Source organism: Aegilops tauschii, chromosome 2 (genome assembly GCF_002575655.3).
Source record: "Aegilops tauschii subsp. strangulata cultivar AL8/78 chromosome 2, Aet v6.0, whole genome shotgun sequence".
Lineage (NCBI taxonomy): Eukaryota > Viridiplantae > Streptophyta > Magnoliopsida > Poales > Poaceae > Aegilops > Aegilops tauschii.
Genome location: NC_053036.3, coordinates 60,496,043 through 60,508,842, shown reverse-complemented (window position 1 = coordinate 60,508,842; position 12,800 = coordinate 60,496,043). Strand labels below are relative to the sequence as shown.

Sequence of the window (12,800 nt, the reverse complement as noted above, 5' to 3'; positions counted from 1 at the left end):
TCCGGAAACAGTAAGTAAGCCACAAACACTAGTGTTAACCAACCCCTAAAAAAAACTAGTGTTAACCATAATAGGTATTCTGTTGGACAGCAGTACCCTATATGGCTATATGGGCCTTGCAGATATCCAAAAGTGAAAGCTTACCTATCATTTGATTGCTCCCTAAATGCGTAGTCATCTGCAAGTCTTACAACAGGATTTAGCTGCCTACTTCGGTGTCCCCATTTTTGTTGCTTCATGATTAAGTTTTTTTCAGGGAAGTTAATAGGTCCGAAAACTCAGCATATGCAATAGTTAAGAACAAACAGTTCCTAGATAGGCAGCATGTCCTACATATCGTATTCAGATGTTCTGGTGTCCATAGTTTGCAGAGTACTGAAAGCTACATCAACCAAATCCTGCTCATATAAGGAGACAAGCAATTGTAGTCACAGAGATGTTTGCTTACGTATAATAAGGAAGTTTAACAAAAAGGCCATGACAATGCTAATGATTCCAGCTACATAACAGACCACATGCACGTAGTAATAACATAACAAAACTCCGGACCAGATGGGGCATGGTGACAAATGTAGAACAGAACAGCGGTGTGCAAATCCAAAACAGCACATTTGGTTTGAAACTCAAGTCCAAGTTAAAATCACCGCAAATTGAACTGTTTGACAATCAGAAAGTTTGAACAATTAGCCTACATGTTGTATATTCATGCCAATTCAAGCTTGTGGTACTACTTTGCGTTCAAGTCTGGAGCCCTACTTTTAGCACTGTCTACGGAGAGACAAGATGAGAGGAGAGCGTTTACGGAGAGATAAGATGAGAGGAGAGTGTTTATGGAGAGACAAGATAAGAGGAGAGAGAAGCTGAATGACAAGAGCTAACGAGTCCAAACAAACTGAGGCCTAGATGGATGCAACATTTCTGTGTTAATACTGGTGAGTTGAGCAATACTAGTTTCTGAGGATTTCCACAAGTCCTTCCGAGTAGAGGGTCTAGGCCGGGCTTGAATCCGGTCGGTTGTCCGACAGTGAACTGCAAGGAGGTGTTTAGATGAGGCAATTTTTGTGACATTGTTCAAATCTGAATAGGTATCCGCTGAAGATATCCTGTGAGAAGAACTTAAAGTAGTGAAGTTGGTGTTAAAAACCTCAAGAGTTTACTAAGATTCAAGGCTATTCATAAGCATGGCTGACCATAAATGGTTCTAGCACACAGTATGTCTTACGCAAGGAAAAATGTATAAATACCATGATCAGATACATAGCACAAAATGAAAATCAACAACTGTATAAGCAAATGTAACTAGGATCAGCAATGCAGTCACTATCATGCATTTTATGCATAACGAACACATATTTGGTACATGATATCATGCAAAAACAACTTGCTACTTACACTTTTTCTATGATGCAACTTATTACTTACATTAGGCATGATAAATTAGATCAAACTGTCCAAACATGTGTTCCTGAAGTGAAATTACAACAGTAGTTACTATCCAATGTTTTGACCATAAAGTGAAATTACAATATTGTAGACTCTACAGTATATGTTGACTATTCTCCAAAGGGCCAGAAGGAGCCATTCAGATGGTTGCAGTCATCAACCTGCATGTTAAGAATGGTAAGCCGTTTTGGTACATATACGAGATTTAATCATAAAGAAATACTCTCTTTTTTCAGTTGGAAATCTACAAAAAATCAAGGTAAAGCACGCTAAACCACATAACTTGTTAATTTGTTACTAAAGAATTGTTTCATCACCATCAAGTTTTTCTCGAAAAGGGGGACTCCCCGGCCTCTGCATTAGAACGATGCATACGGCCCTCTTATTAAACAAATAAATAGGTTCCAACAAGGTCTTAAAGTCTTCAAATAAAAAGAAGAAAAAGCTCACACAGAGCCAAAAAGGCTAGAAGACAGACTAGCCAAATAAAGGATGCCACAACCGGCAGGCAAAAAGAGAGATAGGTAAACTAATTGCCTATCCTATTACATGACCGCCATCCAAACCGGTTGAAGATATCCCGAGCTACCATCTTCCAGCGGATAGATCCAGTAACCAAACGCTCCCTAGCCTCCGTCGGAGTGAGTAGCGACCACGAACGGATCAACGCCGTGGCTCGAAAAATAACCTGCAAAAAATGAATGCGTGTTGTCCTGTTAAAAACCAAATCATTTCTGCAATTTCACAGAGCCCACAACAAGGCGCAGACTCCTACGCGAATATGTCTCGCTAAATCGGGCTCTATCCCGTTAAGCCACGTTCCAAATAGCGCGTTGACAGAATTCGGTGGAGTAATATTAAAAGCAATATTGACCGTCCGCCATAAAACTTTGGCTAGCGGGCAATCAAGGAAAAGGTGTTTGATCGTCTCATCCCGATCACAGAAACTACACCTAGTAGGTCCTGTCCAATTACGCTTTGTCAAGTTGTCCTTAGTTAAAATAACCATCAAGTATCAACTGCATAAGCTCAAACACTAACTATATTAAAAGTGGGGGCCTATGGAGTATTCAGTGCTGGTGTGCCCATAGCCCATCTGATGTTTCTCTCCTGGTTTAGTTGACTCACTCTTCAAGGAATTGTTAAATCAGACTTGAGCATTCAAACTCACTATCATAGCTATAGCTTCAGCAGAACTTCTGTTTCTTCCTTTGATTTTACTAGCAAGATGCCAGTGCGTTGCACGGAACATCAAGATGCATTTATATGAGTAGTTTATCTTGTGGGAGATAAGGATGAACGAGGGAAGGCCTTATCTGCAAATGTGATGAGGGGTGCGGGTATCTTTCTGCAAAATTGCCATAGTTTTCTTCCTATCCGTCAGATATAGATCGAACGGCCTATATTGCAGGATGACAGGCACACCATCATCACCAACTCTGTTTTTTATAAGAGTAGAGATCTTTCCAGGCTCACATCCAAGGGCCTGACAGAAGGGGTAAATGGGCCAGGCCAAGCAGGCCCAGAACGATTTGACCTGAAAACAGTAAGTCGCAAACACTAGTGTTAACCATAATAAGGATCCTGTTGGACAGCAGTACACTAAATGGGTCTAGCAGATGTCCAAGTATCATTAGATTGCTCCCCTAAATGCGTAGTCATCTGCAAGTCTTACAACAGGATTTAGCTGCCTACTTCGGTGTCCTCATTTTTCTTGCTTCATGATTTAAATTTTTCAAGGAAGTTAAGAAGTCCGAAAACTCAGCATATGCAATAGTTAAGAACAAACAGTTCCTAGATAGGCAGCATGTCCTACATATCGTATTCAGATGTTCTGGTGTCCATAGCTTGCAGAGTACTGAAAGCTACATCCCAACCAAATCCTGCTCATACAATCGTTTAAGTATGATTTGAACCACGTAGGAAACAACAAGGATGTAGCGGTGTGCAAGTCCAGAACCCACATTTGGTTTGAAACTCACGACTTAAGTTTAAATCATCTCCAAGCGGAAATTAATGAAAATTAAACTAACAGACGTTCAGCAAGTTTCAACAGTTAGCCTGTTTGATGGTCAGAAAGTTTCAACAGGTGGCCTATATTCGTGCGATCATGCCAATTAAAGCTTGGAGTAATAAATTATAGAAATTGCAAGGAGAAGTTTGGATGATGCATTTTTGTGATATTGTTCAAATCTGAATAGTTATCCGGTAAACATATCCTGTGAGAACAAAAATGAAATAATAGTGTTACAAACCTCAAGAGTTTCACAAAGGTGGCTTACCGTAAATGGTTCCAGCACACAGTAGGTCTTTACAAGGAAAAATGTATAAATATCATGATCAAATACATAACACAAAATGAAAAACAACAACTTTATAAGCAAATGCAACTAGGATCAACAATTCGGTTATTACCTTGCATTTTATGCATAACTAACACATATTTGGTAGTACATAATATTGTGCAAAAACAACTTACTACTTACACTTTTCCTATGACGCTATTTACTACTTACATTTGGCCAAATAAATTAGATTAAAATGTCCATACATGTGATCCTGAAGTGAAATTACAACAGTTAATTCGGGACGGAGGGAGTATATGATATTTTGATACTAAACTGAAATTACAACATTAACTATACAGTATATGTTGAGTATTCTCCAAAGGGCCAGAAGGAGCCATTCAGATGGTTGCCATCAACCTGCAGGTTAAATACAGTAAGCTATTTTGCTCCACATACAAGTATTAACCATACAAAACAACTCTTTTTTCAGTTGCAAACCTACAAAAATCAGGGCAAAGCACAAGAAACTACATGACTTGTAAATTGTTAAAATGACATAAACCCAGTTATCTTAACTGTTTGCTGGTCACAGACAGAAAATCAAGCTACAATTATTAAACAACTAACGCTATTTATTAAAGAAAATCAACCACGTAAAGGGATAGGGAAAAATCTGAATTCTACGATTCTATAGTTGCCTACAATAGCAATAGCAACAGTAGACAATATGGCTGAGAGTTTGCTTCCAACAATAGGTTCTCGCAGATAAGGATCGCTTTGCTAGAAAATAAGCATATGCCGGCACATTCAGTTCACAGGGAAAATATGTCACAGAAAAATGTAAGCGTCCAGCATTGCAATTTGATCTATAACACTTACAAAAAATAAAAATAACAATACACGCTCTTATGCTTACTGATTTAGTGATTTCAGAGGTATCTTCAGAAAAAGCATTCCAGTTGCTCTGGAAATTTTGTTCTAAGGAGACATACTCATCACCATAAGACTGCTCATAAACTTCTACTTGCTGAGTAGGATAGGAGGAAGACGAGAATATGCTTGCCATGCCTCCATATTCACCAGATTCGAAAGCATGCTGCTAGCCAAAACAATGAGTTAACAAAGAACAGATATATTTGCTGTACTCTGAACAATCAGTCAATAATCTGTCAATATGACAGTTATATAAACAAACAGGATCTTATATCAGTGTTGTATCAGTAGCATCTCAAATGTGACAGGAGTACATCTTACATTATCGTACTGAGGAGTCACCTCTTCTGCGGAGTCCTGGTAGTATCCCAAATTCATCGACCAAGAAGGTTGATAAGCTTCAACTGGGCTGTCAGGTACATATGCATAGGGCTGTATCTCACATGACTGTGTCGATATCTCCGAATTATCAATATGGTTGGTATATGTTGAGAAATTCTATATAAGGATCAAAAAGATTATCTAGTTAGCGATTATGAGAATATAGAGAAACATATTATATTTTCATGGAGACAAATGTAGTCAGCCTGGATAGGCAAATGCATGTATAGCAACTACTGATGTATCAACACAAAACTGAAAGCGCTAAGTAATTGACATTGATAGCTAACAAACCTCGTGGTACTCCAACTTGTGAGAATAAAATGTTTCCGGAGGCTCAACCTGAACATGCAGTGGTTGTTCACCAGAGTGTTGATTGTAACAATAAATAGGTTGAGATGAAAATGTGCTTTCTATGCCATAACTGGGCAAAACCTCCTGCGTTGAAATTGAGATGGGGTTTAGATGTGAAGATAACAAGCAGTCAAGCAGGATAGGGTGTAAGTCATAAGTAACTAATCATTGATTGGGTAGCCTACTGTAGTTACTGGAGCATCTCTCTCAAACATATAAAAAATCTTCTTGATTTGTTTTGTGTCTTGCCTACTGTAGCTACATTCAGGCAGAGCAAATATATATGCAGATGTGTAGTTAGAAAACACTTATGTGCCTGTAGCTACCTCATTCAGTGAAAGATTAAAGAAACAGTACATATTGCCACATTAAACAAACAAATTGTACAACTTTAGAGTGTCCGTTCACTAAAGCTTTGATTGTAGCAATATATAGGTTGAGCTGAGATAGTACTCTCTGCACCATAACAGGACGCTTGTGTGAAACTGAGATGGGGTTTAGATGTGAACATAACAAGCAGGGAATGGATTGTCTACTCTAGTTACTGAAGCATCTAGTTACTGAAGTAGGGACTGAATCATGGACTGGATTGTCTACTCTAGTTACTGAAGCATCTTTCAGACATACAACTCATTGATTCGTTTTGCATTTCTAGTCTAAGGTTGCTCTTTATAAAGGTCAAATTAATCACTGGGCAGAGCAAGTCAATATGCTGATGGTACTTACACAACACTGGTGCTCCTATGGCGGACCCATTGACTGACAGAGCAAACAAAGATTAAAACATACCAGCACGACTAAGTTATTAATTAAAACATAACACATAATTGCGCAATGTACAGGCTGACAACTAGTCACTCACTGCTCACTAGCCAGTTGAGTGACTGACACTTGGATCATTCAGAGCTGAGAAATACCTGATACCGAGGTTCCTCCTCTCTGTAAACATCATGGTAGCTTTGATTGGGAAACCAAGTAGGTTCATCCGAAACAACATTAACACTGTAAGACTGTTCGTAGGATGTGTCATACGAGCCATACGTAGAATGGGCATATGCATACGTATCCTCTTTTGCATTGTCGTACGAAGATAGCCACTGTCTCCGAGTGCAAAACAATGAAGGAATCGGTCAATATAATACTGACAGAGGAAGATAATACTAGTATGCCAAGTGAGTATACTAAAGCAAGATAAACTGAAGAATGACGCGGTGCATTTCCTCACATTGCTCTGATCGTGCGTCTCGCCGGCGTCGTGCCACTGCACATTCCCAATTGCCGGCACCTCCGCATGGTCGTGCCACTGCACATTCCCAATGGCCGGCACCTCGCCGTGGTCATGCCACTGCGCATTCCCAGTCGCGGGCACCTCGCCAGCGTCGTGCCACTGCACACTCCCAATTGCCGGCGGCGGCACCTCGACGACCACGGCGTCCTCCACTCCCCCCTTCTTGTTGGCGTACACGGGGACCCCGTGGCAGTCGGTCCCGATCCGGCGCTCCCCGTACCCGTCGGCGTGGCCGAAGAGGAAGTCCAGCCCGCGCATGCACTGCCTCCAGTAGTCGCGCGGCCCGCCTCGCGAGTGGCAGCAATGCGACCCCGCCGCCAGGTACGGCCAGCGCCGGAACACCTCCGGCGTGGGGTACACCGGCGGCCACCGCGGCGCGTCCCCGTAGTCGTGCGGCTTGGGCCAGTAGAACGGCTCCGCGACCGGCACCGGCATCGGCACCGGAACGGGCGAAAAGGGCGGTGTCCTCGCCGGCTCTGGCGATGGGGCCGGCCGAGGCTTCGCGGGCGAAGACGGTGCCGGCTGCGGCGTGGCGGGTGCAGCAACGGGCGCGGGCGCGGGCGGCCGCGGAGAGGAGCGCGCGGGGGCGCCGGCGGGGGAGGAGACGGGGTAGCACGTGGAGGTGGAGGGCGGGAGCGGGGCGCCGTAGGTGGCGGAGATGTCGTAGCCGCCGCCGTAGGGGTGCGGGTTGTACTCGTAGAACTCGTCGTCGTCGATCTGGCCATCGTCGTCGGCGGCCGCCATGGAAGAGCGGTGGTTACGGATGGCTGTGGCGTGGGGTGGAGAGTGCCAGACTGGGGTGTGAGCGAGGAGGCGAAGTGGGAGCAGACGAGTGCATGTGCGGGGTGGGGGGCAGCTGGTGGCTTGTTAGTTTCGGGTGATGGCGACGGCGAAGCGGTGGAGGCGGCGTTTGGAAGCCACCGCACGGTTGGGACGGGAGGAAGATGCCGCCGTAGCATTATTGCGCACCGAGTTCGAGGGCGTGCGATCAGAGTGGGACAGTGGGTGAGGTGAGAGTGGTAGTAGGCGTATTTTTTGGCTGTTTGGCACCGGGATCAAAGTCAGGGATAGGTATCGGCCAGTGGGCCTGTGATACCCATTTCCTGATTTCAAAATCATCAGAATGCCTATTTTTACATTTCCAAAATTCTGAAAAAAAATGCAGACATACATGGAGGCATAATGTGCATGTGTTTAAATTTTCAGAACAAAATACATTGAAATGAAGGCTGTGAAAAAAAAACAAATCTGGGCCTTTTTCACACATGATGCTATTCATCCTCAAAGTCCAGAATTTTGTCTCTTTTGTACAGGTCGCATTTCAAGATACTGCATCTTGAATTTTTGCGCACGCATACATTTTTTTTCTTGTATACTTGCATATTTTCTTCAGATCTTTTTGAATCCAGGAAGTTTGAATTTTGCATTTAAAAAAAATAAAGGGCTCCATGGAGCTCGGTCACCAACAGGCCCTACTCATTTTTAGCCCTTTTCTCTCGAGCAGCATGGGAGAAAAGCTATATGGATTGTCTAAAAAAACCTATATGGTAATGAAGATTCATACGATAAAACACCCAAATGATAAGTGTCACACGTGTGGCATAAAGCGCTCCCGCCTTGACGTTTTTTAAACTAAAGTTGTCATCCGAAAATAAAAAAACCAAAAAATAACTGAAACTTGTCATCCGAAAAAAAAGTTGCCATGCTTGACAACTAAAGTTGTCATCCCCGCATCCAACTTGCCATCATAACGTTCGGAGTTGCCACGTGCTCGTGCCACAGGTGTGGCACTTATCAGGTTTCTAAAACAAACCATAGGGTTGAATGGAAATTTCTGAAGAACACAATGTTGAGGGCAACTTATTATAGCATGTGTGACCTCTAATTAATTACATGACAAGGTTCACTCGACAGAAAACAGACATTATAAACCCAATAACATGTTGTGGCGGGGTCCCTTAGAGCATCTATAGTCGGGCACCCCAAACCGGCCTCAAACGCCCGGGCGGCCCGTCCGGTTACTGACCGGTCATGAAAACCTGACCCAGACGGGCACCTCAAACGGGCCTCAAACGCCCGGGCTGACTGGCACCCCTCATATCAGCGGATATGAGGGCCCCCGGGCGCGTCTGCCACGTCAGGCCGGCCCACCCCGACCCCGCAATGTTGGAGATATGCCCTAGAGGCAATCGTGTATGATGATATTTCCTATGTGTTTATGAATAAAGATGGTCCTTGGATGTAATCAATGATACTTGTTGGCAAGTATGTGACTTGTCCGTGAGATCTTGTGTTGTATGATACATCCCAAATTGTCCCTAGTTGCAAGTGACGTGTGGGCACACGTTGGACTAGACTAGCATATGACACGGTGGATGGCTTGGTCTCACTAGCCATGGAGCATTGGATGCTAACCGAATAATATTGACTCGGAAGGATCTGGTCGGATTCGACGTAGTCGGATCCGAGTCGAGATAAGGTCCGAGTCGGACAGACCCAACTATGAGACGCAGCGACATGTCATCTGTGAGTCTCTAGTACAACATACGTTCTATGTCCTATGACCTGAGCTGGCGTATGTACTCGGGATGGTGATAGACTTGCTTTGGGCTGACCAAACGCTACTCCGTGATTGGGTAGTTACAAAGGTAGGTTTCGGGCTTGTCCAGACCCATGCTGCGAGACATGGTCGAGCAAGATGGGATTTGCCCCTCCGATCAGGAGAGATATACTCTGGGCCCCTCATGTGATCCGACCAGGAGAAGCATGGCCATGCGACAAGGATTATGAGATAATCCGGATAGTGGTCGGCATCACTGGAACGAGAAAGAGGTCGGGCTAGCACAAGGATGACAATCTCGCCTTGAGCCCAACAACATATATCGTGTGGCAAAGGGAACAGAAGTGTGACATGTTGTACAGGTTCGCCTAACCAGCTTCATAGTCTGCTTGGTGTTCGGCATGCCTTGCTAGAGGCTGCTGCCAACCGTGCAGTTTGGTGGTGATCCGAACTGCGACCAAGCCGGCTTGTCGCGCGCTTAAGGGAAGGAACCTACGAGGTCGGATCCGAGGACACTGGTCGGATGTGATCCGAGCTGTATTCGGATTGTGGCCAAGTAGACTTGTGGGCTTTAGGATCTGTGCGAGGCCCAAGAGTTGAGCCCGCGACAGATGCCTATATATAGTGGAGGTGCGGCATACTTATTCGATTGATCGCTTTGGCGTTGTCACTAGGATTTGCATGTGTTGCGAATAGATACCTCCACTCGCCGCCGGTTGTGTGATCGGACCTAGCAGTCCGCGCACGATGTTCCTCATGCACGTGCGGATACCGTTAGAGGCGGTGCACTTGCGCCGCTCCGGTGAACCTGTACGAGGGATCCGACTACCGGCTGTTCGAGGGAGATCGGACGAGAAGGAGACGATCCACGCGGACGCGCTGCCCCAACTCTTCTTCCGCTGCATGGCACTGCGTGTCTAGTGGTAACAATCTGTGATCCATTCCCGTAGCATGTTCCTGGATGTTCTGCGCATAGGAAATTTTAATTTGCAGTCGACGCACCCTACCATAGAACCCAATAGTGGTATCGGAGCCTCTGCTATAGGATTTGGATTCAGATCGTATGCATATTAGATATGTGAAGGCGGCAGATGAGATCTGTTGTCGTTGATGAGATCTACTGTGTGCACGGTTGATGAGATCAACTGCACATGGGGATCGATGTGGCTATGTTTTCTGTCAATCAGAATCGATGAGGTCGTGACACAACCTACCCCTACCGGTCGGTATCCGCCATCGGGGTTAACAGTGAAACGTAAATCGGAATCGGACTCGCGATGATCGATGAGATCGGTCAGATCAGAAAATTCGGCGTGATCGGAGTTCAGATGCGATCTGTTATTTCCGAAAACGTTGGTTGCTGCCCCTTCGAACCCCGCCCGCTAACCGGCTAGCGGGACCGCCATGTGCGTAGCGCCTTGTATTTCGTACACGATCACTCAAACCGGTAGAATGCGATTCTATGCATAACTTTATTTTGCAGGGTTTGATGTGAATAGTATGGCTCATATGTATGTGATGCATGTGTGTAATTTATACATGGCCTGCATGTCATGTTTGTCAGCCGACAGGAGCCAAAGTACTGTCATTATAATGTATAACGACCTGCGTGTCGACTTGTGATTCTCTGTAAAATTCATCACTAGTTGTAGTAGTTGGATTATAGAGATCAGGTTGGTGGCTTGGCGTCCCGGCGTGACAAACAAGATGGAGTTCCTAGTCGGTCATCGGAGTCGGAGCTGACCTGGAAGAACGTCCAAGGAGGAGCCATACTATTCACAATATATGTTTATTTGTGATTGTTATGCTTCTTGTTTTCTATGCATGTTACAATGGTAGAAAGATCCCTCGTTAATATCAAGCAATTTGCCATTCCCGATGTTGCACCTTCGCACGTCAAGTACGTCTAGTAGTGGGCTCATAAAATTGGGGTGCTGCTGGGTGTCCTTGAACTGAAGGGTTTGTGTCGGAAACGGACATGCACTGCATCAGGTTAACTTGACAAGGCTATCAAAACGGTTTTGGGCCTTGTGGCAAAGAAGGCTGGGAGCCGGGGTATAATATACCTACCCGACCGACAGAAGTCGTATAGAGATACGATTAGCAAGGAGTTGCTTACCGTATAGGTAAGTTGGCTAGCAGTGATGCTAAAGCTCACTAGTCGCATGCACTAGTCGGATCCTGAATCACTGAGAGTCTGCGGAGGGATGCTGACTTCAGTGGGAGTATTTCTATTTAGGCTTGAATTACTCTACATAAACACATTGCTTAGTGATTGTATATTTTCTGTTGTAGATCAATGGCACCACCTGCTCAACCGAACTTTGCATTGAAATCAATTCTGGAAAAGGATAAACTGAATGGAACAAACTTTACCACCTGGTATAGAAATTTGAGAATTGTTCTCAAGCATGATAAAAAGGAACATGTTCTAGAGGATCCACTTCCAGAGGAACCTGCCGATAATGCTAATGCCACAACTAAGAATGCCTACCAGAAACTCGTTGATGAATCAACGGAGATCAGCTGTCTGATGCTGGCTTGTATGGAGCCCGATTTGCAACAGCATTTCGAAAATGTTGAGGCTTACGATATGATCGAGAGTCTCAAGAGCATGTTTCAGACACAGGCTAGAACCGAAAGGTTCAACTTCTAGCGATCCTTGATGGATTGCAAGCTAAAGGAAGGTGATCCACTGAGCCCACATGTGATCAAGATGATCGGATATGTGCAAGCTTTGGATCGGTTGGGCTTCCCGCTCTTGGATGAGCTGGCTACAGATGCAGTTCTGGGTTCTCTTCCGCCTAGCTATGGGACGTTCATCTCGAACTATCATATGCACGACATGGATAAGAAGCTCACTGAATTGCATGGGATGCTTAAGGTGGCAGAGCAAGATATTAAGAAAGGCACGCATCAAGTGTTGATGGTGCAGAACTCGGCTAAGTTCAAGAAGAGTTGGTCCAAGAAGAAGGCTAATGCAAAGGGCACGGAGATGGTAACCTCCGCCGCTGCGCCAAAGTCAGGACCGGACTCAAAGACCATTTGCTATCATTGCAAGGAAATTGGTCATTGGAAGAGGAACTGTAGCAAGTGGCTTGCCGAGCATGGCAAGAAGGCCGGAAATGCTTCTTCAGGCAAAGGCACACTTGTTGCATATGTTATAGACTTTTACCTTGCTGACATACCTAGTAGCTCTTGGGTATTTGATACCGGATCGGTTGTTCATATTTGCAACTCGATGCAGGGGCTGGTAAGAACTAGGCGTGTGGCACAAGGGGAGATTGACATCAGGGTCGGCAACAAAGCAAGAGTTGATGCATTGGAGGTCGGCACGATGCAGCTCCAGCTTCCTTTTGGATTTATTTTGGAATTGAATAATTGTTATTACATTCCTTCACTTAGTCGGAGCATTATTTTGCCTCATGTTTGATGAGTCAGGGTTATGAATTCAATTTAAAGGACAATGGTTGTTCGTTTTATTTGAATAGTATGTTCCACGGCTATGCACCCATTGTTGATGGGCTATTTATATTGAATCTAGAACATGAAC

General features: G+C 44.6%; 1 non-coding gene across 1 annotated transcript; it reads right to left on the bottom strand.

Moving 5' to 3' along the window:
* Positions 1–3,802: 3,802 nt before the first annotated feature.
* Positions 3,803–7,596, bottom strand: LOC109746389 (uncharacterized). Its single transcript, XR_005770506.3, has 6 exons — positions 6,625–7,596; positions 6,317–6,496; positions 5,340–5,483; positions 4,986–5,162; positions 4,648–4,827; positions 3,803–4,148 (listed from the first exon to the last, which is right to left on the bottom strand). It is a non-coding gene; the product is annotated as an uncharacterized protein (transcript).
* Between the last annotated feature and the right edge of the window lie 5,204 nt (positions 7,597–12,800).